General features: G+C 38.9%; 51 non-coding genes and 40 pseudogenes across 51 annotated transcripts; all 91 read left to right on the top strand.

Annotated features, from left to right (window-relative positions):
• The first annotated feature begins 23 nt into the window (after positions 1 to 23).
• On the top strand, positions 24 to 142 carry LOC146151695 (5S ribosomal RNA). The gene has a single exon (XR_014497842.1). It is a non-coding gene; the product is annotated as a 5S ribosomal RNA (ribosomal RNA).
• A 74-nt stretch (positions 143 to 216) lies between these two features.
• LOC146151694 (5S ribosomal RNA) lies at positions 217 to 335 on the top strand (annotated as a pseudogene).
• A 73-nt stretch (positions 336 to 408) lies between these two features.
• Positions 409 to 527, top strand: LOC146151693 (5S ribosomal RNA; annotated as a pseudogene).
• Positions 528 to 590: 63 nt separating this feature from the next.
• On the top strand, positions 591 to 708 carry LOC146151692 (5S ribosomal RNA; annotated as a pseudogene).
• A 64-nt stretch (positions 709 to 772) lies between these two features.
• Positions 773 to 891, top strand: LOC146151691 (5S ribosomal RNA). Its single transcript, XR_014497894.1, has one exon. It is a non-coding gene; the product is annotated as a 5S ribosomal RNA (ribosomal RNA).
• Positions 892 to 954: 63 nt separating this feature from the next.
• LOC146151690 (5S ribosomal RNA) lies at positions 955 to 1,072 on the top strand (annotated as a pseudogene).
• A 64-nt stretch (positions 1,073 to 1,136) lies between these two features.
• On the top strand, positions 1,137 to 1,255 carry LOC146151689 (5S ribosomal RNA). Its single transcript, XR_014495877.1, has one exon. It is a non-coding gene; the product is annotated as a 5S ribosomal RNA (ribosomal RNA).
• Positions 1,256 to 1,423: 168 nt separating this feature from the next.
• Positions 1,424 to 1,542, top strand: LOC146151688 (5S ribosomal RNA; annotated as a pseudogene).
• Positions 1,543 to 1,605: 63 nt separating this feature from the next.
• On the top strand, positions 1,606 to 1,724 carry LOC146151687 (5S ribosomal RNA). Its single transcript, XR_014495554.1, has one exon. It is a non-coding gene; the product is annotated as a 5S ribosomal RNA (ribosomal RNA).
• A 63-nt stretch (positions 1,725 to 1,787) lies between these two features.
• On the top strand, positions 1,788 to 1,905 carry LOC146151686 (5S ribosomal RNA; annotated as a pseudogene).
• Positions 1,906 to 1,969: 64 nt separating this feature from the next.
• Positions 1,970 to 2,088, top strand: LOC146151685 (5S ribosomal RNA; annotated as a pseudogene).
• Positions 2,089 to 2,256: 168 nt separating this feature from the next.
• On the top strand, positions 2,257 to 2,375 carry LOC146151684 (5S ribosomal RNA). The gene has a single exon (XR_014496035.1). It is a non-coding gene; the product is annotated as a 5S ribosomal RNA (ribosomal RNA).
• A 63-nt stretch (positions 2,376 to 2,438) lies between these two features.
• On the top strand, positions 2,439 to 2,557 carry LOC146151683 (5S ribosomal RNA). Its single transcript, XR_014496707.1, has one exon. It is a non-coding gene; the product is annotated as a 5S ribosomal RNA (ribosomal RNA).
• A 65-nt stretch (positions 2,558 to 2,622) lies between these two features.
• Positions 2,623 to 2,741, top strand: LOC146151682 (5S ribosomal RNA; annotated as a pseudogene).
• A 65-nt stretch (positions 2,742 to 2,806) lies between these two features.
• LOC146151681 (5S ribosomal RNA) lies at positions 2,807 to 2,925 on the top strand (annotated as a pseudogene).
• Positions 2,926 to 2,990: 65 nt separating this feature from the next.
• Positions 2,991 to 3,109, top strand: LOC146151680 (5S ribosomal RNA). The gene has a single exon (XR_014496706.1). It is a non-coding gene; the product is annotated as a 5S ribosomal RNA (ribosomal RNA).
• A 65-nt stretch (positions 3,110 to 3,174) lies between these two features.
• On the top strand, positions 3,175 to 3,293 carry LOC146151679 (5S ribosomal RNA). Its single transcript, XR_014497149.1, has one exon. It is a non-coding gene; the product is annotated as a 5S ribosomal RNA (ribosomal RNA).
• Positions 3,294 to 3,357: 64 nt separating this feature from the next.
• On the top strand, positions 3,358 to 3,476 carry LOC146151678 (5S ribosomal RNA). Its single transcript, XR_014495876.1, has one exon. It is a non-coding gene; the product is annotated as a 5S ribosomal RNA (ribosomal RNA).
• Positions 3,477 to 3,644: 168 nt separating this feature from the next.
• LOC146151677 (5S ribosomal RNA) lies at positions 3,645 to 3,763 on the top strand (annotated as a pseudogene).
• A 63-nt stretch (positions 3,764 to 3,826) lies between these two features.
• Positions 3,827 to 3,945, top strand: LOC146151676 (5S ribosomal RNA). The gene has a single exon (XR_014497883.1). It is a non-coding gene; the product is annotated as a 5S ribosomal RNA (ribosomal RNA).
• Positions 3,946 to 4,008: 63 nt separating this feature from the next.
• LOC146151675 (5S ribosomal RNA) lies at positions 4,009 to 4,126 on the top strand (annotated as a pseudogene).
• A 64-nt stretch (positions 4,127 to 4,190) lies between these two features.
• Positions 4,191 to 4,309, top strand: LOC146151674 (5S ribosomal RNA). Its single transcript, XR_014495875.1, has one exon. It is a non-coding gene; the product is annotated as a 5S ribosomal RNA (ribosomal RNA).
• A 168-nt stretch (positions 4,310 to 4,477) lies between these two features.
• LOC146151673 (5S ribosomal RNA) lies at positions 4,478 to 4,596 on the top strand. Its single transcript, XR_014496034.1, has one exon. It is a non-coding gene; the product is annotated as a 5S ribosomal RNA (ribosomal RNA).
• Positions 4,597 to 4,659: 63 nt separating this feature from the next.
• LOC146151672 (5S ribosomal RNA) lies at positions 4,660 to 4,778 on the top strand (annotated as a pseudogene).
• Positions 4,779 to 4,843: 65 nt separating this feature from the next.
• Positions 4,844 to 4,962, top strand: LOC146151671 (5S ribosomal RNA; annotated as a pseudogene).
• Positions 4,963 to 5,027: 65 nt separating this feature from the next.
• LOC146151670 (5S ribosomal RNA) lies at positions 5,028 to 5,146 on the top strand (annotated as a pseudogene).
• Positions 5,147 to 5,211: 65 nt separating this feature from the next.
• On the top strand, positions 5,212 to 5,330 carry LOC146151669 (5S ribosomal RNA). The gene has a single exon (XR_014496705.1). It is a non-coding gene; the product is annotated as a 5S ribosomal RNA (ribosomal RNA).
• A 65-nt stretch (positions 5,331 to 5,395) lies between these two features.
• LOC146151668 (5S ribosomal RNA) lies at positions 5,396 to 5,514 on the top strand. Its single transcript, XR_014497148.1, has one exon. It is a non-coding gene; the product is annotated as a 5S ribosomal RNA (ribosomal RNA).
• A 64-nt stretch (positions 5,515 to 5,578) lies between these two features.
• LOC146151667 (5S ribosomal RNA) lies at positions 5,579 to 5,697 on the top strand. The gene has a single exon (XR_014495874.1). It is a non-coding gene; the product is annotated as a 5S ribosomal RNA (ribosomal RNA).
• Positions 5,698 to 5,865: 168 nt separating this feature from the next.
• LOC146151666 (5S ribosomal RNA) lies at positions 5,866 to 5,984 on the top strand. The gene has a single exon (XR_014496033.1). It is a non-coding gene; the product is annotated as a 5S ribosomal RNA (ribosomal RNA).
• A 63-nt stretch (positions 5,985 to 6,047) lies between these two features.
• On the top strand, positions 6,048 to 6,166 carry LOC146151665 (5S ribosomal RNA). Its single transcript, XR_014497816.1, has one exon. It is a non-coding gene; the product is annotated as a 5S ribosomal RNA (ribosomal RNA).
• Positions 6,167 to 6,231: 65 nt separating this feature from the next.
• Positions 6,232 to 6,350, top strand: LOC146151664 (5S ribosomal RNA; annotated as a pseudogene).
• A 74-nt stretch (positions 6,351 to 6,424) lies between these two features.
• On the top strand, positions 6,425 to 6,543 carry LOC146151663 (5S ribosomal RNA). Its single transcript, XR_014497414.1, has one exon. It is a non-coding gene; the product is annotated as a 5S ribosomal RNA (ribosomal RNA).
• Positions 6,544 to 6,607: 64 nt separating this feature from the next.
• Positions 6,608 to 6,726, top strand: LOC146151662 (5S ribosomal RNA). Its single transcript, XR_014497872.1, has one exon. It is a non-coding gene; the product is annotated as a 5S ribosomal RNA (ribosomal RNA).
• A 65-nt stretch (positions 6,727 to 6,791) lies between these two features.
• Positions 6,792 to 6,910, top strand: LOC146151661 (5S ribosomal RNA; annotated as a pseudogene).
• Positions 6,911 to 6,974: 64 nt separating this feature from the next.
• On the top strand, positions 6,975 to 7,093 carry LOC146151660 (5S ribosomal RNA; annotated as a pseudogene).
• A 64-nt stretch (positions 7,094 to 7,157) lies between these two features.
• LOC146151659 (5S ribosomal RNA) lies at positions 7,158 to 7,276 on the top strand. Its single transcript, XR_014496169.1, has one exon. It is a non-coding gene; the product is annotated as a 5S ribosomal RNA (ribosomal RNA).
• A 63-nt stretch (positions 7,277 to 7,339) lies between these two features.
• On the top strand, positions 7,340 to 7,458 carry LOC146151658 (5S ribosomal RNA). Its single transcript, XR_014495072.1, has one exon. It is a non-coding gene; the product is annotated as a 5S ribosomal RNA (ribosomal RNA).
• A 64-nt stretch (positions 7,459 to 7,522) lies between these two features.
• On the top strand, positions 7,523 to 7,641 carry LOC146151657 (5S ribosomal RNA). The gene has a single exon (XR_014495950.1). It is a non-coding gene; the product is annotated as a 5S ribosomal RNA (ribosomal RNA).
• Positions 7,642 to 7,705: 64 nt separating this feature from the next.
• On the top strand, positions 7,706 to 7,824 carry LOC146151656 (5S ribosomal RNA). Its single transcript, XR_014496168.1, has one exon. It is a non-coding gene; the product is annotated as a 5S ribosomal RNA (ribosomal RNA).
• A 63-nt stretch (positions 7,825 to 7,887) lies between these two features.
• On the top strand, positions 7,888 to 8,006 carry LOC146151655 (5S ribosomal RNA; annotated as a pseudogene).
• Positions 8,007 to 8,080: 74 nt separating this feature from the next.
• On the top strand, positions 8,081 to 8,199 carry LOC146151654 (5S ribosomal RNA). Its single transcript, XR_014495659.1, has one exon. It is a non-coding gene; the product is annotated as a 5S ribosomal RNA (ribosomal RNA).
• Positions 8,200 to 8,263: 64 nt separating this feature from the next.
• Positions 8,264 to 8,382, top strand: LOC146151653 (5S ribosomal RNA). Its single transcript, XR_014496167.1, has one exon. It is a non-coding gene; the product is annotated as a 5S ribosomal RNA (ribosomal RNA).
• A 63-nt stretch (positions 8,383 to 8,445) lies between these two features.
• On the top strand, positions 8,446 to 8,564 carry LOC146151652 (5S ribosomal RNA; annotated as a pseudogene).
• A 74-nt stretch (positions 8,565 to 8,638) lies between these two features.
• Positions 8,639 to 8,757, top strand: LOC146151651 (5S ribosomal RNA; annotated as a pseudogene).
• A 74-nt stretch (positions 8,758 to 8,831) lies between these two features.
• On the top strand, positions 8,832 to 8,950 carry LOC146151650 (5S ribosomal RNA). The gene has a single exon (XR_014497377.1). It is a non-coding gene; the product is annotated as a 5S ribosomal RNA (ribosomal RNA).
• Positions 8,951 to 9,015: 65 nt separating this feature from the next.
• Positions 9,016 to 9,135, top strand: LOC146151649 (5S ribosomal RNA; annotated as a pseudogene).
• A 64-nt stretch (positions 9,136 to 9,199) lies between these two features.
• LOC146151648 (5S ribosomal RNA) lies at positions 9,200 to 9,317 on the top strand. Its single transcript, XR_014498175.1, has one exon. It is a non-coding gene; the product is annotated as a 5S ribosomal RNA (ribosomal RNA).
• A 64-nt stretch (positions 9,318 to 9,381) lies between these two features.
• Positions 9,382 to 9,500, top strand: LOC146151647 (5S ribosomal RNA). The gene has a single exon (XR_014497778.1). It is a non-coding gene; the product is annotated as a 5S ribosomal RNA (ribosomal RNA).
• A 74-nt stretch (positions 9,501 to 9,574) lies between these two features.
• On the top strand, positions 9,575 to 9,693 carry LOC146151646 (5S ribosomal RNA; annotated as a pseudogene).
• A 73-nt stretch (positions 9,694 to 9,766) lies between these two features.
• Positions 9,767 to 9,885, top strand: LOC146151645 (5S ribosomal RNA). Its single transcript, XR_014497504.1, has one exon. It is a non-coding gene; the product is annotated as a 5S ribosomal RNA (ribosomal RNA).
• A 63-nt stretch (positions 9,886 to 9,948) lies between these two features.
• LOC146151644 (5S ribosomal RNA) lies at positions 9,949 to 10,067 on the top strand (annotated as a pseudogene).
• Positions 10,068 to 10,131: 64 nt separating this feature from the next.
• LOC146151643 (5S ribosomal RNA) lies at positions 10,132 to 10,250 on the top strand. Its single transcript, XR_014496430.1, has one exon. It is a non-coding gene; the product is annotated as a 5S ribosomal RNA (ribosomal RNA).
• Positions 10,251 to 10,418: 168 nt separating this feature from the next.
• On the top strand, positions 10,419 to 10,537 carry LOC146151642 (5S ribosomal RNA). Its single transcript, XR_014495914.1, has one exon. It is a non-coding gene; the product is annotated as a 5S ribosomal RNA (ribosomal RNA).
• Positions 10,538 to 10,600: 63 nt separating this feature from the next.
• LOC146151641 (5S ribosomal RNA) lies at positions 10,601 to 10,719 on the top strand (annotated as a pseudogene).
• Positions 10,720 to 10,784: 65 nt separating this feature from the next.
• LOC146151640 (5S ribosomal RNA) lies at positions 10,785 to 10,903 on the top strand. Its single transcript, XR_014498425.1, has one exon. It is a non-coding gene; the product is annotated as a 5S ribosomal RNA (ribosomal RNA).
• A 74-nt stretch (positions 10,904 to 10,977) lies between these two features.
• On the top strand, positions 10,978 to 11,096 carry LOC146151639 (5S ribosomal RNA). The gene has a single exon (XR_014497861.1). It is a non-coding gene; the product is annotated as a 5S ribosomal RNA (ribosomal RNA).
• A 64-nt stretch (positions 11,097 to 11,160) lies between these two features.
• LOC146151638 (5S ribosomal RNA) lies at positions 11,161 to 11,279 on the top strand. Its single transcript, XR_014495731.1, has one exon. It is a non-coding gene; the product is annotated as a 5S ribosomal RNA (ribosomal RNA).
• A 65-nt stretch (positions 11,280 to 11,344) lies between these two features.
• On the top strand, positions 11,345 to 11,463 carry LOC146151637 (5S ribosomal RNA; annotated as a pseudogene).
• Positions 11,464 to 11,528: 65 nt separating this feature from the next.
• On the top strand, positions 11,529 to 11,647 carry LOC146151636 (5S ribosomal RNA; annotated as a pseudogene).
• A 64-nt stretch (positions 11,648 to 11,711) lies between these two features.
• LOC146151635 (5S ribosomal RNA) lies at positions 11,712 to 11,830 on the top strand. The gene has a single exon (XR_014497289.1). It is a non-coding gene; the product is annotated as a 5S ribosomal RNA (ribosomal RNA).
• Positions 11,831 to 11,894: 64 nt separating this feature from the next.
• Positions 11,895 to 12,013, top strand: LOC146151634 (5S ribosomal RNA). The gene has a single exon (XR_014497841.1). It is a non-coding gene; the product is annotated as a 5S ribosomal RNA (ribosomal RNA).
• A 74-nt stretch (positions 12,014 to 12,087) lies between these two features.
• LOC146151633 (5S ribosomal RNA) lies at positions 12,088 to 12,206 on the top strand (annotated as a pseudogene).
• A 73-nt stretch (positions 12,207 to 12,279) lies between these two features.
• On the top strand, positions 12,280 to 12,398 carry LOC146151632 (5S ribosomal RNA). Its single transcript, XR_014497503.1, has one exon. It is a non-coding gene; the product is annotated as a 5S ribosomal RNA (ribosomal RNA).
• A 63-nt stretch (positions 12,399 to 12,461) lies between these two features.
• On the top strand, positions 12,462 to 12,580 carry LOC146151631 (5S ribosomal RNA; annotated as a pseudogene).
• A 64-nt stretch (positions 12,581 to 12,644) lies between these two features.
• Positions 12,645 to 12,763, top strand: LOC146151630 (5S ribosomal RNA). Its single transcript, XR_014497850.1, has one exon. It is a non-coding gene; the product is annotated as a 5S ribosomal RNA (ribosomal RNA).
• Positions 12,764 to 12,931: 168 nt separating this feature from the next.
• On the top strand, positions 12,932 to 13,050 carry LOC146151629 (5S ribosomal RNA). Its single transcript, XR_014496032.1, has one exon. It is a non-coding gene; the product is annotated as a 5S ribosomal RNA (ribosomal RNA).
• Positions 13,051 to 13,113: 63 nt separating this feature from the next.
• LOC146151628 (5S ribosomal RNA) lies at positions 13,114 to 13,231 on the top strand (annotated as a pseudogene).
• A 66-nt stretch (positions 13,232 to 13,297) lies between these two features.
• Positions 13,298 to 13,416, top strand: LOC146151627 (5S ribosomal RNA; annotated as a pseudogene).
• Positions 13,417 to 13,489: 73 nt separating this feature from the next.
• On the top strand, positions 13,490 to 13,608 carry LOC146151626 (5S ribosomal RNA). Its single transcript, XR_014495638.1, has one exon. It is a non-coding gene; the product is annotated as a 5S ribosomal RNA (ribosomal RNA).
• A 64-nt stretch (positions 13,609 to 13,672) lies between these two features.
• On the top strand, positions 13,673 to 13,791 carry LOC146151625 (5S ribosomal RNA). The gene has a single exon (XR_014496137.1). It is a non-coding gene; the product is annotated as a 5S ribosomal RNA (ribosomal RNA).
• A 65-nt stretch (positions 13,792 to 13,856) lies between these two features.
• On the top strand, positions 13,857 to 13,975 carry LOC146151624 (5S ribosomal RNA; annotated as a pseudogene).
• A 65-nt stretch (positions 13,976 to 14,040) lies between these two features.
• On the top strand, positions 14,041 to 14,159 carry LOC146151623 (5S ribosomal RNA; annotated as a pseudogene).
• A 64-nt stretch (positions 14,160 to 14,223) lies between these two features.
• On the top strand, positions 14,224 to 14,342 carry LOC146151622 (5S ribosomal RNA). Its single transcript, XR_014497839.1, has one exon. It is a non-coding gene; the product is annotated as a 5S ribosomal RNA (ribosomal RNA).
• Positions 14,343 to 14,406: 64 nt separating this feature from the next.
• LOC146151621 (5S ribosomal RNA) lies at positions 14,407 to 14,525 on the top strand (annotated as a pseudogene).
• A 64-nt stretch (positions 14,526 to 14,589) lies between these two features.
• LOC146151620 (5S ribosomal RNA) lies at positions 14,590 to 14,708 on the top strand. The gene has a single exon (XR_014495894.1). It is a non-coding gene; the product is annotated as a 5S ribosomal RNA (ribosomal RNA).
• Positions 14,709 to 14,773: 65 nt separating this feature from the next.
• Positions 14,774 to 14,892, top strand: LOC146151619 (5S ribosomal RNA; annotated as a pseudogene).
• A 65-nt stretch (positions 14,893 to 14,957) lies between these two features.
• On the top strand, positions 14,958 to 15,076 carry LOC146151618 (5S ribosomal RNA; annotated as a pseudogene).
• A 64-nt stretch (positions 15,077 to 15,140) lies between these two features.
• LOC146151617 (5S ribosomal RNA) lies at positions 15,141 to 15,259 on the top strand. Its single transcript, XR_014497828.1, has one exon. It is a non-coding gene; the product is annotated as a 5S ribosomal RNA (ribosomal RNA).
• Positions 15,260 to 15,323: 64 nt separating this feature from the next.
• Positions 15,324 to 15,442, top strand: LOC146151616 (5S ribosomal RNA; annotated as a pseudogene).
• A 64-nt stretch (positions 15,443 to 15,506) lies between these two features.
• Positions 15,507 to 15,625, top strand: LOC146151615 (5S ribosomal RNA; annotated as a pseudogene).
• Positions 15,626 to 15,699: 74 nt separating this feature from the next.
• Positions 15,700 to 15,818, top strand: LOC146151614 (5S ribosomal RNA). Its single transcript, XR_014497817.1, has one exon. It is a non-coding gene; the product is annotated as a 5S ribosomal RNA (ribosomal RNA).
• A 64-nt stretch (positions 15,819 to 15,882) lies between these two features.
• LOC146151613 (5S ribosomal RNA) lies at positions 15,883 to 16,001 on the top strand. Its single transcript, XR_014496863.1, has one exon. It is a non-coding gene; the product is annotated as a 5S ribosomal RNA (ribosomal RNA).
• A 65-nt stretch (positions 16,002 to 16,066) lies between these two features.
• Positions 16,067 to 16,185, top strand: LOC146151612 (5S ribosomal RNA). The gene has a single exon (XR_014498204.1). It is a non-coding gene; the product is annotated as a 5S ribosomal RNA (ribosomal RNA).
• Positions 16,186 to 16,250: 65 nt separating this feature from the next.
• On the top strand, positions 16,251 to 16,369 carry LOC146151611 (5S ribosomal RNA; annotated as a pseudogene).
• A 64-nt stretch (positions 16,370 to 16,433) lies between these two features.
• Positions 16,434 to 16,552, top strand: LOC146151610 (5S ribosomal RNA). The gene has a single exon (XR_014496794.1). It is a non-coding gene; the product is annotated as a 5S ribosomal RNA (ribosomal RNA).
• Positions 16,553 to 16,616: 64 nt separating this feature from the next.
• LOC146151609 (5S ribosomal RNA) lies at positions 16,617 to 16,735 on the top strand (annotated as a pseudogene).
• Positions 16,736 to 16,809: 74 nt separating this feature from the next.
• LOC146151608 (5S ribosomal RNA) lies at positions 16,810 to 16,928 on the top strand. Its single transcript, XR_014497190.1, has one exon. It is a non-coding gene; the product is annotated as a 5S ribosomal RNA (ribosomal RNA).
• Positions 16,929 to 16,992: 64 nt separating this feature from the next.
• On the top strand, positions 16,993 to 17,111 carry LOC146151607 (5S ribosomal RNA). The gene has a single exon (XR_014497785.1). It is a non-coding gene; the product is annotated as a 5S ribosomal RNA (ribosomal RNA).
• Positions 17,112 to 17,176: 65 nt separating this feature from the next.
• LOC146151606 (5S ribosomal RNA) lies at positions 17,177 to 17,295 on the top strand. The gene has a single exon (XR_014498231.1). It is a non-coding gene; the product is annotated as a 5S ribosomal RNA (ribosomal RNA).
• Positions 17,296 to 17,360: 65 nt separating this feature from the next.
• LOC146151605 (5S ribosomal RNA) lies at positions 17,361 to 17,479 on the top strand (annotated as a pseudogene).
• Positions 17,480 to 17,514: the final 35 nt, after the last annotated feature.

Genomic DNA, 17,514 nt, shown 5'->3' with positions numbered 1-17,514 from the left:
GACGTAAAATGTTGAGAAATACTGCTTACGACCATACCAGGTTGAATGCACCCGATCTCGTCCGATCTCGGAAGTTAAGCAACGTCGGGATTGGTTAGTACTTGGATGGGTGACCGCATAGGAATTCCAATTGTCATAGGCAAAATATGATTTATAAAATATATTGAAATGTTAACATTTTTGAAGATGTTAGACCAAAAAATGTTGACCAATACTGTCTACGACCATACCAGGTTGAATGCACCCGATCTCGTCCGATCTCGGAAGTTAAGCAACGTCGGGATTGGTAAGTTCTTGGATGGGTGACCGCCTAGCAATACCAATTGTCATAGGCAAAATATTATTTTTAAAATATATTTAAATGTTAGCATTTTAAAGATTTTAGACCAAAAAATGTTTACCAACACTGTCTACGACCATACCAGGTTCAATGCACCCTATCTCGTCCGATCTCGGAAGTTAAGCAACGTTGGGATTGGTTAGTACTTGGATGGGTGACCGCCTAGGAATACCAATTGTCGTAGGCACAATATGATTTATTTAAGTTTTACATTTTTAAATAGATTAGACCATAAATGTTGACCAATACTGTCCACGACCATACCAGGTTGAATGCACACGATCTCGTCCGATCTCGGAAGTTAAGAAACGTCGGGATTGGTTAGTACTTGCATGGGTGACCGCCTAGGAATCCAATTGTCGTAGGCACAATATGATTTATTTAAGTTTTTACATTTTTAAATAGATTAGACCATAAATGTTGACGATTACTGTCTACGACCATACCAGGTTGAATGCACCCGATCTCGTCCGATCTCGGAAGTTAAGCAACGTCGGGATTGGTTAGTACTTGGATGGGTGACCGCCTAGGAATACCAATTGTCGTAGGCACAATATGATTTATTTAAGTTTTACATTTTTAAATAGATTAGACCATAAATGTTGACCAATACTGTCCACGACCATACCAGGTTGAATGCACACGATCTCGTCCGATCTCGGAAGTTAAGAAACGTCGGGATTGGTTAGTACTTGGATGGGTGACCGCCTAGGAATCCAATTGTCGTAGGCACAATATGATTTATTTAAGTTTTTACATTTTTAAATAGATTAGATCATAAATGTTGACGATTACTGTCTACGACCATACCAGGTTGAATGCACCCGATCTCGTCCGATCTCGGAAGTTAAGCAACGTCGGGATTGGTTAGTACTTGGATGGGTGACCGCCTAGGAATATCAATTGTCGTAGGCAAAATAAGATTTATTTAAGTTTTTACATTTTTAAATAGATTAGACCAAAAAATGTTGACCAATACTGGCTACGACCATACCTAGGAATACCAATTGTCGTAGGCACAATATGATTTATTTAAGTTTTTACATTTTTTAATTGATTAGACCATAAATGTTGACCAATACTGTCTACGACCATACCAGGTTGAATGCACCCGATCTCCTCCGATCTCGGAAGTTAAGCAACGTCGGGATTGGTTAGTACTTGGATGGGTGACCGCCTAGCAATATCAATTGTCGTAGGCACAATATGATTTATTTAAGTTTTACATTTTTAAATAGATTAGACCATAAATGTTGACGATTACTGTCTACGACCATACCAGGTTGAATGCACCCGATCTCGTCCGATCTCGGAAGTTAAGCAACGTCGGGATTGGTTAGTACTTCGATGGGTGACCGCCTAGGAATACCAATTGTCGTAGGCACAATATGATTTATTTAAGTTTTACATTTTTAAATAGATTAGACCATAAATGTTGACCAATACTGTCCACGACCATACCAGGTTGAATGCACACGATCTCGTCCGATCTCGGAAGTTAAGAAACGTCGGGATTGGTTAGTACTTGGATGGGTGACCGCCTAGGAATCCAATTGTCGTAGGCACAATATGATTTATTTAAGTTTTTACATTTTTAAATAGATTAGATCATAAATGTTGACGATTACTGTCTGCGACCATACCAGGTTGAATGCACCCAATCTCGTCCGATCTCGGAAGTTAAGCAACGTCGGGATTGGTTAGTACTTGGATGGGTGACCGCCTAGGAATATCAATTGTCGTAGGCAAAATAAGATTTATTTAAGTTTTTACATTTTTAAATAGATTAGACCAAAAAATGTTGACCAATACTGGCTACGACCATACCTAGGAATACCAATTGTCGTAGGCACAATATGATTTATTTAAGTTTTTACATTTTTTAATTGATTAGACCATAAATGTTGACCAATACTGTCTACGACCATACCAGGTTGAATGCACCCGATCTCCTCCGATCTCGGAAGTTAAGCAACGTCGGGATTGGTTAGTACTTGGATGGGTGACCGCCTAGGAATACCAATTGTCGTAGGCAAAATATGATTTATTTAAGTTTTTATTTTTAAAATAGAATAGACATAAAATGTTGAGAAATACTGCTTACGACCATACCAGGTTGAATGCATCCGATCTCGTCCGATCTCGGAAGTTAAGCAACGTCGGGATTGGTTAGTACTTGGATGGGTGACCGCCTAGGAATACCAATTGTCGTAGGCAAAATATTATTTATTTAAGTTTTTACATTTTTAAATAGATTAGACCAAAAAATGTTGACCAATACTGGCTACGACCATACCAGGTTGAATGCACCCGATCTAGTCCGATCTCGGAAGTTAAGCAACGTCGGGATTGGTTAGTACTTGGATGGATGACCGCCTAGGAATACCAATTGTCGTAGGCAAAATATAATTTATTTAAGTTTTTACATTTTTAAATAGATTAGACCAAAAAATGTTGACCAATACTGGCTACGAACATACCAGATTGAATGCACCCGATCTCGTCCGATCTCGGAAGTTAAGCAACGTCGGGATTGGTTAGTACTTGGATGGGTGACCGCCTAGGAATACCAATTGTCGTAGGCAAAATATGATTTATTTAAGTTTTTACATTTTTAAATAGATTAGACCAAAAAATGTTGAGAAATACTGCTTACGACCATACCAGGTTGAATGCATCCGATCTCGTCCGATCTCGGAAGTTAAGCAACGTCGGGATTGGTTAGTACTTGGATGGGTGACCGCCTAGGAATACCAATTGTCGTAGGCAAAATATGATTTATTTAAGTTTTTACATTTTTAAATAGATTAGACCAAAAAATGTTGACCAATACTGGCTACGACCATACCAGGTTGAATGCACCCGATCTCGTCCGATCTCGGAAGTCAAGCAACGTCGGGATTGGTTAGTACTTGGATGGGTGACCGCCTAGGAATACCAATTGTCGTAGGCATAATATCATTTATTTAAGTTTTTACATTTTTAAATAGATTAGATCATAAATGTTGACGATTACTGTCTACGACCATACCAGGTTGAATGCACCCGATCTCGTCCGATCTCGGAAGTTAAGCAACGTCGGGATTGGTTAGTACTTGGATGGGTGACCGCCTAGGAATATCAATTGTCGTAGGCAAAATAAGATTTATTTAAGTTTTTACATTTTTAAATAGATTAGACCAAAAAATGTTGACCAATACTGGCTACGACCATACCTAGGAATACCAATTGTCGTAGGCACAATATGATTTATTTAAGTTTTTACATTTTTTAATTGATTAGACGATAAATGTTGACCAATACTGTCTACGACCATACCAGGTTGAATGCACCCGATCTCCTCCGATCTCGGAAGTTAAGCAACGTCGGGATTGGTTAGTACTTGGATGGGTGACCGCCTAGCAATATCAATTGTCGTAGGCACAATATGATTTATTTAAGTTTTACATTTTTAAATAGATTAGACCATAAATGTTGACGATTACTGTCTACGACCATACCAGGTTGAATGCACCCGATCTCGTCCGATCTCGGAAGTTAAGCAACGTCGGGATTGGTTAGTACTTGGATGGGTGACCGCCTAGGAATACCAATTGTCGTAGGCACAATATGATTTATTTAAGTTTTACATTTTTAAATAGATTAGACCATAAATGTTGACCAATACTGTCCACGACCATACCAGGTTGAATGCACACGATCTCGTCCGATCTCGGAAGTTAAGAAACGTCGGGATTGGTTAGTACTTGGATGGGTGACCGCCTAGGAATCCAATTGTCGTAGGCACAATATGATTTATTTAAGTTTTTACATTTTTAAATAGATTAGATCATAAATGTTGACGATTACTGTCTACGACCATACCAGGTTGAATGCACCCGATCTCGTCCGATCTCGGAAGTTAAGCAACGTCGGGATTGGTTAGTACTTGGATGGGTGACCGCCTAGGAATATCAATTGTCGTAGGCAAAATAAGATTTATTTAAGTTTTTACATTTTTAAATAGATTAGACCAAAAAATGTTGACCAATACTGGCTACGACCATACCTAGGAATACCAATTGTCGTAGGCACAATATGATTTATTTAAGTTTTTACATTTTTTAATTGATTAGACCATAAATGTTGACCAATACTGTCTACGACCATACCAGGTTGAATGCACCCGATCTCCTCCGATCTCGGAAGTTAAGCAACGTCGGGATTGGTTAGTACTTGGATGGGTGACCGCCTAGGAATACCAATTGTCGTAGGCAAAATATGATTTATTTAAGTTTTTATTTTTAAAATAGAATAGACATAAAATGTTGAGAAATACTGCTTACGACCATACCAGGTTGAATGCATCCGATGTCGTCCGATCTCGGAAGTTAAGCAACGTCGGGATTGGTTAGTACTTGGATGGGTGACCGCCTAGGAATACCAATTGTCGTAGGCAAAATATGATTTATTTAAGTTTTTACATTTTTAAATAGATTAGACCAAAAAATGTTGACCAATACTGGCTACCACCATACCAGGTTGAATGCACCCGATCTAGTCCGATCTCGGAAGTTAAGCAACGTCGGGATTGGTTAGTACTTGGATGGGTGACCGCCTAGGAATACCAATTGTCGTAGGCAAAATATAATTTATTTAAGTTTTTACATTTTTAAATAGATTAGACCAAAAAATGTTGACCAATACTGGCTACGAACATACCAGATTGAATGCACCCGATCTCGTCCGATCTCGGAAGTTAAGCAACGTCGGGATTGGTTAGTACTTGGATGGGTGACCGCCTAGGAATACCAATTGTCGTAGGCAAAATATGATTTATTTAAGTTTTTACATTTTTAAATAGATTAGACCAAAAAATGTTGAGAAATACTGCTTACGACCATACCAGGTTGAATGCATCCGATCTCGTCCGATCTCGGAAGTTAAGCAACGTCGGGATTGGTTAGTACTTGGATGGGTGACCGCCTAGGAATACCAATTGTCGTAGGCAAAATATGATTTATTTAAGTTTTTACATTTTTAAATAGATTAGACCAAAAAATGTTGACCAATACTGGCTACGACCATACCAGGTTGAATGCACCCGATCTCGTCCGATCTCGGAAGTCAAGCAACGTCGGGATTGGTTAGTACTTGGATGGGTGACCGCCTAGGAATACCAATTGTCGTAGGCATAATATCATTTATTTAAGTTTTTACATTTTTAAATAGATTAGATCATAAATGTTGACGATTACTGTCTACGACCATACCAGGTTGAATGCACCCGATCTCGTCCGATCTCGGAAGTTAAGCAACGTCGGGATTGGTTAGTACTTGGATGGGTGACCGCCTAGGAATATCAATTGTCGTAGGCAAAATAAGATTTATTTAAGTTTTTACATTTTTAAATAGATTAGACCAAAAAATGTTGACCAATACTGGCTACGACCATACCTAGGAATACCAATTGTCGTAGGCACAATATGATTTATTTAAGTTTTTACATTTTTTAATTGATTAGACCATAAATGTTGACCAATACTGTCTACGACCATACCAGGTTGAATGCACCCGATCTCCTCCGATCTCGGAAGTTAAGCAACGTCGGGATTGGTTAGTACTTGGATGGGTGACCGCCTAGGAATACCAATTGTCGTAGGCAAAATATGATTTATTTAAGTTTTTATTTTTAAAATAGAATAGACATAAAATGTTGAGAAATACTGCTTACGACCATACCAGGTTGAATGCATCCGATCTCGTCCGATCTCGGAAGTTAAGCAACGTCGGGATTGGTTAGTAGTTGGATGGGTGACCGCCTAGGAATACCAATTGTCGTAGGCAAAATATGATTTATTTAAGTTTTTACATTTTTAAATAGATTAGACCAAAAAATGTTGACCAATACTGGCTACGACCATACCAGGTTGAATGCACCCGATCTCGTCCGATCTCGGAAGTCAAGCAACGTCGGGATTGGTTAGTACTTGGATGGGTGACCGCCTAGCAATTCCAATTGTCATAGGCAAAATATTATTTTTCAAATATATTTAAATGTTAACATTTTTAAAGATTTTAGACCAAAAAATGTTGACCAATACTGTCTACGACCATACCAGGTTGAATGCACCCGATCTCGTCCGATCTCGTAAGTTAAGCAACGTCGGGATTGGTTAGTACTTGGATGGGTGACCGCCTAGGAATACCAATTGTCGTAGGCATAATATCATTTATTTAAGTTTTTACATTTTTAAATAGATTAGACCATAAATGTTGACCAATACTGTCTACGACCATACCAGGTTGAATGCACCCGATCTCGTCCGATCTCGGAAGTTAAGCAACGTCGGGATTGGTTAGTACTTGGATGGGTGACCGCCTAGGAATACCAATTGTCGTAGGCAAAATATGATTTATTTAAGTTTTTACATTTTTAAATAGATTAGACCTAAAAATGTTGACCAATACTGGCTACGACCATACCAGGTTGAATGCACCCCATCTCGTCCGATCTCGGAAGTTAAGCAACGTCGGGATTGGTTAGTACTTGGATGGGTGACCGCCAAGGAATACCAATTGTCGTAGGCACAATATGATTTGTTTAAGTTTTTACATTTTTAAATAGATTAGACCATAAATGTTGACCAATACTGTCTACGACCATACCAGGTTGAATGCACCCGATCTCGTCCGATCGCGGAAGTTAAGCAACGTCGGGATTAGTTAGTACTTGGATGGGTGACCACCTAGGAATACCAATTGTCGTAGGCAAAATATGATTTATTTAAGTTTTTACTTTTTTAAATAGATTAGACGTAAAATGTTGAGAAATACTGCTTACGACCATACCAGGTTGAATGCACCCGATCTCGTCCGATCTCGGAAGTTAAGCAATGTCGGGATTGGTTAGTACTTGGATGGGTGACCGCCTAGGAATACCAATTGTCGTAGGCAAATATGATTTATTTAAGTTTTTACATTTTTAAATAAATTAGACCATAAATGTTGACCAATACTGTCTACGACCATACCAGGTTGAATGCACCCGATCTCGTCCGATCTCGGAAGTTAAGCAACGTCGGGATTGGGTAGTACTTGGATGGGTGACCACCTAGGAATACCAATTGTCGTAGGCAAAATATGATTTATTTAAGTTTTTACTTTTTTAAATAGATTAGACGTAAAATGTTGAGAAATACTGCTTACGACCATACCAGGTTGAATGCACCCGATCTCGTCCGATCTCGGAAGTTAAGCAATGTCGGGATTGGTTAGTACTTGGATGGGTGACCACCTAGGAATACCAATTGTCGTAGGCAAAATATGATTTATTTAAGTTTTTACATTTTTAAATAGATTAGACGTAAAATGTTGAGAAATACTGCTTACGACCATACCAGGTTGAATGCACCCGATCTCGTCCGATCTCGGAAGTTAAGCAATGTCGGGATTGGTTAGTACTTGGATGGGTGACCGCCTAGGAATACCAATTGTCGTAGGCAAATATGATTTATTTAAGTTTTTACATTTTTAAATAAATTAGACCATAAATGTTGACCAATACTGTCTACGACCATACCAGGTTGAATGCACACGATCTCGTCCGATCTCGGAAGTTAAGCAACGTCGGGATTGGTTAGTACTTGGATGGGTGACCGCATAGGAATTCCAATTGTCATAGGCAAAATATGATTTATAAAATATATTTAAATGTTAACATTTTTGAAGATTTTAGACCAAAAAATGTTGACCAATACTGTCTACGACCATACCAGGTTGAATGCACCCGATCTCGTCCGATCTCGGAAGTTAAGCAACGTCGGGATTGGTTAGTACTTGGATGGGTGACCACCTAGGAATACCAATTGTCGTAGGCAAAATATGATTTATTTAAATTTTTACTTTTTTAAATAGATTTGACGTAAAATGTTGAGAAATACTGCTTACGACCATACCAGGTTGAATGCACCCGATCTCGTCCGATCTCGGAAGTTAAGCAATGTCGGGATTGGTTAGTACTTGGATGGGTGACCGCCTAGGAATACCAATTGTCGTAGGCAAATATGATTTATTTAAGTTTTTACATTTTTAAATAAATTAGACCATAAATGTTGACCAATACTGTCTACGACCATACCAGGTTGAATGCACCCGATCTCGTCCGATCCCGGAAGTTAAGCAACGTCGGGATTGGTTAGTACTTGGATGGGTGACCGCATAGGAATTCCAATTGTCATAGGCAAAATATGATTTATAAAATATATTTAAATGTTAACATTTTTGAAGATTTTAGACCAAAAAATGTTGACCAATACTGTCTACGACCATACCAGGTTGAATGCACCCGATCTTGTCCGATCTCGGAAGTTAAGCAACGTCGGGATTGGTTAGTACTTGGATGGGTGACCGCCTAGCAAAACCAATTGTCATAGGCAAAATATGATTTTTGAAATATATTTAAATGTTAACATTTTTAAAGATTTTAGACCAAAAAATGTTGACCAATACTGTTTACGACCAAACCAGGTTGAATGCACCCGATCTCGTCCGATCTCGGAAGTTAAGCAACGTCGGGATTGGTTAGTACTTGGATGGGTGACCGCCTAGGAATACCAATTGTCGTAGGCAAAATATGATTTATTTAAGTTTTTACATTTTTAAATAGATTAGACCAAAAAATGTTGACCAATACTGGCTACGAACCATATCAGGTTGAATGCACCCGATCTCGTCCGATCTGGGAAGTTAAGCAACGTCGGGATTGGTTAGTACTTGGATGGGTGACCGCCTAGGAATACCAATTGTCGTAGGCACAATATGATTTATTTAAGTTTTTACATATTTAAATAGATTAGACCATAAATGTTGACCAATACTGTCTACGACCATACCAGGTTGAATGCACCCGATCTCGTCCGATCTCGGAAGTTAAGCAACGTCGGGATTGTTAGTACTTGGATGGGTGACCGCCTAGGAATACCAATTGTCGTAGGCAAAATATGATTTATTTAAGTTTTTACTTTTTTAAATAGATTAGACGTAAAATGTTGAGAAATACTGCTTACGACCATACCAGGTTGAATGCACCCGATCTCGTCCGATCTCGGAAGTTAAGCAACGTCGGGATTGGTTAGTACTAGGATGGGTGACCGCATAGGAATTCCAATTGTCATAGGCAAAATATGATTTATAAAATATATTTAAATGTTAACATTTTTGAAGATTTTAGACCAAAAAATGTAGACCAATACTGTCTACGACCATACCAGGTTGAATGCACCCGATCTCGTCCGATCTCGGAAGTTAAGCAACATCGGGATTGGTTGCTACTTGGATGGGTGACCGCCTAGGAATACCAATTGTCATAGGCAAAATATTATTTTTAAAATATATTTAAATGTTAGCATTTTAAAGATTTTAGACCAAAAAATGTTTACCAACACTGTCTACGACCATACCAGGTTCAATGCACCCGATCTCGTCCGATCTCGGAAGTTAAGCAACGTTGGGATTGGTTAGTACTTGGATGGGTGACCGCCTAGGAATACCAATTGTCGTAGGCACAATATGATTTGTTTAAGTTTTACATTTTTAAATAGATTAGACCATAAATGTTGACCAATACTGTCCACGACCATACCAGGTTGAATGCACACGATCTCGTCCGATCTCGGAAGTTAAGAAACGTCGGGATTGGTTAGTACTTGGATGGGTGACCGCCTAGGAATACCAATTGTCGTAGGCACAATATGATTTATTTAAGTTTTTACATTTTTAAATAGATTAGACCATAAATGTTGACGATTACTTTCTACGACCATACCAGGTTGAATGCACCCGATCTCGTCCGATCTCGGAAGTTAAGCAACGTCGGGATTGGTTAGTACTTGGATGGGTGACCGCCTAGGAATACCAATTGTCGTAGGCAAAATAAGATTAATTTAAGTTTTTATATTTTTAAATAGATTAGACCAAAAAATGTTGACCAATACTGGCTACGACCATACCTAGGAATACCAATTGTCGTAGGCACAATATGATTTATTTAAGTTTTTACATTTTTAAATTGATTAGACCATAAATGTTGACCAATGCTGTCTACGACCATACCAGGTTGAATGCACCCGATCTCCTCCGATCTCGGAAGTTAAGCAACTTCGGGATTGGTTAGTACTTGGATGGGTGACCGCCTAGGAATACCAATTGTCGTAGGCATTATATGATTTATTTAAGTTTTTATTTTTAAAATAGAATATACATAAAATGTTGAGAAATACTGCTTACGGCCATACCAGGTTGAATGCACCCGATCTCGTCCGATCTCGGAAGTTAAGCAACGTCGGGATTGGTTAGTACTTGGATGGGTGACCGCCTAGGAATACCAATTGTATTAGGCAAAATATGATTTATTTAAGTTTTTACATTTTTAAATAGATTAGACCAAAAAATGTTGACCAATACTGGCTACGACCATACCAGGTTGAATGCACCCGATCTCGTCCGATCTCGGAAGTTAAGCAACGTCGGGATTGGTTAGTACTTGGATGGGTGACCGCCTAGGAATACCAATTGTCATAGGCAAAATATGATTTTTAAAATATATTTAAATGTTAACATTTTTAAAGATTTTAGACCAAAAAATGTTGACCAATACTGTCTACGACCATACCAGGTTGAATGCACCCGATCTCGTCCGATCTCGGAAGTTAAGCAACGTCGGGATTGGTTAGTACTTGGATGGGTGACCGCCTAGGAATACCAATTGTCGTAGGCATAATATCATTTATTTAAGTTTTTACATTTTTAAATAGATTAGACCATAAATGTTGACCAATACTGTCTACGACCATACCAGGTTGAATGCACCCGATCTCGTCCGATCTCGGAAGTTAAGCAACGTCGGGATTGGTTAGTACTTGGATGGGTGACCGCCCAGGAATACCAATTGTCGTAGGCAAAACATGATTTATTTAAGTTTTTACATTTTTAAATAGATTAGACCAAAAAATGTTGACCAATACTGGCTAAGAACATACCAGGTTGCATGCACCCGATCTCGTCCGATCTCGGAAGTTAAGCAACGTCGGGATTGGTTAGTACTTGGATGGGTGACCACCTAGGAATACCAATTGTCGTAGGCAAAATATGATTTATTTAAGTTTTTACATTTTTAAATAGATTAGACCAAAAAATATTGACCAATACAGGCTACGACCATACCAGGTTGAATGCACCCCATCTCGTCCGATCTCGGAAGTTAAGCCACGTCGGGATTGGTTAGTACTTGGATGGCTGACCGCCTAGGAATACCAATTGTCGTAGGCACAATATGATTTATTTAAGTTTTTACATTTTTAAATAGATTAGACCATAAATGTTGACCAATATTGACTACGAACATACCAGGTTGAATGCACCCGATCTCGTCCGATCTCGGAAGTTAAGCAACGTAGGGATTGGTTAGTACTTGGATGGGTGACCGCCTAGGAATACCAATTGTCGTAGGCAAAATATGATTTATTTAAGTTTTTACTTTTTTAAATAGATTAGACGTAAAATGTTGAGAAATACTGCTTACGACCATACCAGGTTGAATGCACCCGATCTCGTCCGATCTCGGAAGTTAAGCAACGTCGGGATTGGTTAGTACTTGGATGGGTGACCGCATAGGAATTCCAATTGTCATAGGCAAAATATGATTTATAAAATATATTTAAATGTTAACATTTTTGAAGATTTTAGACCAAAAAATGTAGACCAATACTGTCTACGACCATACCAGGTTGAATGCACCCGATCTCGTCCGATCTCGGAAGTTAAGCAACATCGGGATTGGTTGCTACTTGGATGGGTGACCGCCTAGGAATACCAATTGTCATAGGCAAAATGTTATTTTTAAAATATATTTAAATGTTAGCATTTTAAAGATTTTAGACCAAAAAATGTTTACCAACACTGTCTACGACCATACCAGGTTCAATGCACCCGATCTCGTCCGATCTCGGAAGTTAAGCAACGTTGGGATTGGTTAGTACTTGGATGGGTGACCGCCTAGGAATACCAATTGTCGTAGGCACAATATGATTTATTTAAGTTTTACATTTTTAAATAGATTAGACCATAAATGTTGACCAATACTGTCCACGACCATACCAGGTTGAATGCACACGATCTCGTCCGATCTCGGAAGTTAAGAAACGTCGGGATTGGTTAGTACTTGGATGGGTGACCGCCTAGGAATACCAATTGTCGTAGGCACAATATGATTTATTTAAGTTTTTACATTTTTAAATAGATTAGACCATAAATGTTGACGATTACTGTCTACGACCATACCAGGTTGAATGCACCCGATCTCGTCCGATCTCGGAAGTTAAGCAACGTCGGGATTGGTTAGTACTTGGATGGGTGACCGCCTAGGAATACCAATTGTCGTAGGCAAAATAAGATTTATTTAAGTTTTTACATTTTTAAATAGATTAGACCAAAAAATGTTGACCAATACTGTCTACGACCATACCTAGGAATACCAATTGTCGTAGGCACAATATGATTTATTTAAGTTTTGACATTTTTAAATTGATTAGACCATAAATGTTGACCAATGCTGTCTACGACCATACCAGGTTGAATGCACCCGATCTCCTCCGATCTCGGAAGTTAAGCAACGTCGGGATTGGTTAGTACTTGGATGGGTGACCGCCTAGGAATACCAATTGTCGTAGGCATTATATGATTTATTTAAGTTTTTATTTTTAAAATAGAATAGACATAAAATGTTGAGAAATACTCCTTACGGCCATACCAGGTTGAATGCACCCGATCTTGTCCGATCTCGGAAGTTAAGCAACGTCGGGATTGGTTAGTAATTGGATGGGTGACCGCCTAGGAATACCAATTGTATTAGGCAAAATATGATTTATTTAAGTTTTTACATTTTTAAATAGATTAGACCAAAAAATGTTGACCAATACTGGCTACGACCATACCAGGTTGAATGCACCCGATCTCGTCCGATCTCGGAAGTTAAGCAACGTCGGGATTGGTTAGTACTTGGATGGGTGACCGCCTAGCAATACCAATTGTCATAGGCAAAATATGATTTTTAAAATATATTTAAATGTTAACATTTTTAAAGATTTTAGACAAAAAATGTTGTCCAATACTGTCTACGACCATACCAGGTTGAATGCACCCGATCTCGTCCGATCTCGGAAGTTAAGCAACGTCGGGATTGGTTAGTACTTGGATGGGTGACCGCCTAGGAGTACCAATTGTCGTAGGCATAATATCATTTATTTAAGTTTTTACATTTTTAAATAGATTAGACCATAAATGTTGACCAATACTGTCTACGACCATACCAGGTTGAATGCACCCGATCTCGTCCGATCTCGGAAGTTAAGCAACGTCGGGATTGGTTAGTACTTGTATGGGTGACCGCCTAGGAATACCAATTGTCGTAGGCAAAATATGATTTATTTAAGTTTTTACATTTTTAAATAGATTAGACCAAAAAATGTTGACCAATACTGGCTACGAACATACCAGGTTGAATGCACCCGATCTCGTCCGATCTCGGAAGTTAAGCAACGTCGGGATTGGTTAGTACTTGGATGGGTGACCGCCTAGGAGTACCAATTGTCGTAGGCAAAATATGATTTATTTAATTTTTTACATTTTTAAATAGATTAGACCAAAAAATATTGACCAATACAGGCTACGACCATACCAGGTTGAATGCACCCCATCTCGTCCGATCTCGGAAGTTAAGCCACGTCGGGATTGGTTAGTACTTGGATGGGTGACCGCCTAGGAATACCAATTGTCGTAGGCACAATATGATTTATTTAAGTTTTTACATTTTTAAATAGATTAGACCATTAATGTTGACCAATACTGTCTACGACCATACCAGGTTGAATGCACCCGATCTCGTCCGATCTCGGAAGTTAAGCAACGTCGGGATTGGTTAGTACTTGGATGGGTGACCGCCTAGGAATACCAATTGTCGTAGGCACAATATGATTTATTTTAGTTTTTACATTTTTAAATAGATTAGACCATAAATGTTGACCAATACTGACTATGAACATACCAGGTTGAATGCACCCGATCTCGTCCGATCTCGGAAGTTAAGCAACGTCGGGATTGGTTGGTACTTGGATGGGTGACCGCCTAGGAATACCAATTGTCGTAGGCATAATATCATTTATTTAAGTTTTTACATTTTTAAATAGATTAGACCATAAATGTTGACCAATACTGTCTACGACCATACCAGGTTGAATGCACCCGATCTCGTCCGATCTCGGAAGTTAAGCAACGTCGGGATTGGTTAGTACTTGGATGGGTGACCGCCTAGGAATACCAATTGTCGTGGGCAAAATATGATTTATTTAAGTTTTTACATTTTTAAATAGATTAGACCAAAAAATGTTGACCAATACTGGCTACGAACATACCAGGTTGAATGCACCCGATCTCGTCCGATCTCGGAAGTTAAGCAACGTCGGGATTGGTTAGTACTTGGATGGGTGACCGCCTAGGAGTACCAATTGTCGTAGGCAAAATATGATTTATTTAAGTTTTTACATTTTTAAATAGATTAGACCAAAAAATATTGACCAATACAGGCTACGACCATACCAGGTTGAATGCACCCCATCTCGTCCGATCTCGGAAGTTAAGCCACGTCGGGATTGGTTAGTACTTGGATGGGTGACCGCCTAGGAATACCAATTGTCGTAGGCACAATATGATTTATTTAAGTTTTTACATTTTTAAATAGATTAGACCATAAATGTTGACCAATACTGTCTACGACCATACCAGGTTGAATGCACCCGATCTCGTCCGATCTCGGAAGTTAAGCAACGTCGGGATTGGTTAGTACTTGGATGGGTGACCGCCTAGGAATACCAATTGTCGTAGGCACAATATGATTTATTTAAGTTTTTACATTTTTAAATAGATTAGACCATAAATGTTGACCAATACTGACTACGAACATACCAGGTTGAATGCACCCGATCTCGTCCGATCTCGGAAGTTAAGCAACGTCGGGATTGGTTGGTACTTGGATGGGTGACCGCCTAGGAATACCAATTGTCGTAGGCAAAATATGATTTATTTAAGTTTTTACTTTTTTAAATAGATTAGACGTAAAATGTTGAGAAATACTGCTTACGACCATACCAGGTTGAATGCACCCGATCTCGTCTGATCTCGGAAGTTAAGTAACGTCGGGATTGGTTAGTACTTGGATGGGTGACCGCCTAGCAATACCAATTGTCATAGGCAAAATATGATTTTTAAAATATATTTAAATGTTAACATTTTTAAAGATTTTAGACCAAAAAATGTTGACCAATACTGTCTACGACCATACCAGGTTGAATGCACCCGATCTCGTCCGATCTCGGAAGTTAAGCAACGTCGGGATTGGTTAGTACTTGGATGGGTGACCGCCTAGGAATACCAATTGTCGTAGGCATAATATCATTTATTTAAGTTTTTACTTTTCTAAATAGATTAGACCATAAATGTTGACCAATACTGTCTACGACCATACCAGGTTGAATGCACCCGATCTCGTCCGATCTCGGAAGTTAAGCAACGTCGGGATTGGTTAGTACTTGGAAGGGTAACCGCCTAGGAATACCAATTGTCGTAGGCAAAATATGATTTATTTAAGTTTTTACATTTTTAAATAGATTAGACCAAAAAATGTTGACCAATACTGGCTACGAACATACCAGGTTGAATGCACCCGATCTCGTCCGATCTCGGAAGTTAAGCAACGTCGGGATTGGTTAGTACTTGGATGGGTGACCGCCTAGGAAAACCAATTGTCGTAGGCAAAATATGATTTATTTAAGTTTTTACATTTTTAAATAGATTAGACCTAAAAATGTTGACCAATACTGCATACGACCATACCAGGTTGAATGCACCCCATCTCGTCCGATCTCGGAAGTTAAGCAACGTCGGGATTGCTTAGTACTTGGATGGGTGACCGCCTAGGAATACCAATTGTCGTAGGCACAATATGATTTGTTTAAGTTTTTACATTTTTAAATAGATTAGACCATAAATGTTGACCAATACTGTCCACGACCATACCAGGTTGAATGCACCCGATCTCGTCCGATCTCGGAAGTTAAGCAACGTCGGGATTGGTTAGTACTTGGATGGGTGACCGCCTAGGAATACCAATTGTCGTAGGCAAAATATGATTTATTTAAGTTTTTACTTTTTTAAATAGATTAGACGTAAAATGTTGAGAAATACTGCTTACGACCATACCAGGTTGAATGCACCCGATCTCGTCCGATCTCGGAAGTTAAGTAACGTCGGGATTGGTTAGTACTTGGATGGGTGACCGCCTAGCAATACCAATTTTCATAGGCAAAATATGATTTTTAAAATATATTTAAATGTTAACATTTTTAAAGATTTTAGACCAAAAAATGTTGACCAATACTGTCTACGACCATACCAGGTTGAATGCACCCGATCTCGTCCGATCTCGGAAGTTAAGCAACGTCGGCATTGGTTAGTACTTGGATGGGTGACCGCCTAGGAATACCAATTGTCGTAGGCATAATAACATTTATTTAAGTTTTTACATTTTTAAATAGATTAGACCATAAATGTTGACCAATACTGTCTACGTCAATACCAGGTTGAATGCACCCGATCTCGTCCGATCTCGGAAGTTAAGCAACGTCGGGATTGGTTAGTACTTGGATGGGTGACCGCCTAGGAATACCAATTGTCGTAGGCAAAATATGATTTATTTAAGTTTTTACATTTTTAAATAGATTAGACCAAAAAATGTTGACCAATACTGGCTACGAACATACCAGGTTGAATGCACCCGATCTCGTCCGATCTCGGAAGTTAAGCAACGTCGGGATTGGTTAGTACTTGGATGGGTGACCGCCTAGGAATACCAATTGTCGTAGGCAAAATATGATTTATTTAAGTTTTTACATTTTTAAATAGATTAGACCTAAAAATGTTGACGAATACTGCATACGACCATACCAGGTTGAATGCACCCGATCTCGTCCGATCTCGGAAGTTAAGCAACGTCGGGATTGGTTAGTACTTGGATGGGTGACCGCATAGGAATTCCAATTGTCATAGGCAAAATATGATTTAAAAAATATATTTAAATGTTAACA

The sequence above is a fragment of the Ascidiella aspersa genome, chromosome 4 (genome assembly GCF_963924565.1).
Source record: "Ascidiella aspersa chromosome 4, kaAscAspe10.2, whole genome shotgun sequence".
Lineage (NCBI taxonomy): Eukaryota > Metazoa > Chordata > Ascidiacea > Phlebobranchia > Ascidiidae > Ascidiella > Ascidiella aspersa.
Note: the sequence above shows the minus strand (reverse complement) of the source record. Positions and strands in the feature narration are given on the sequence as shown.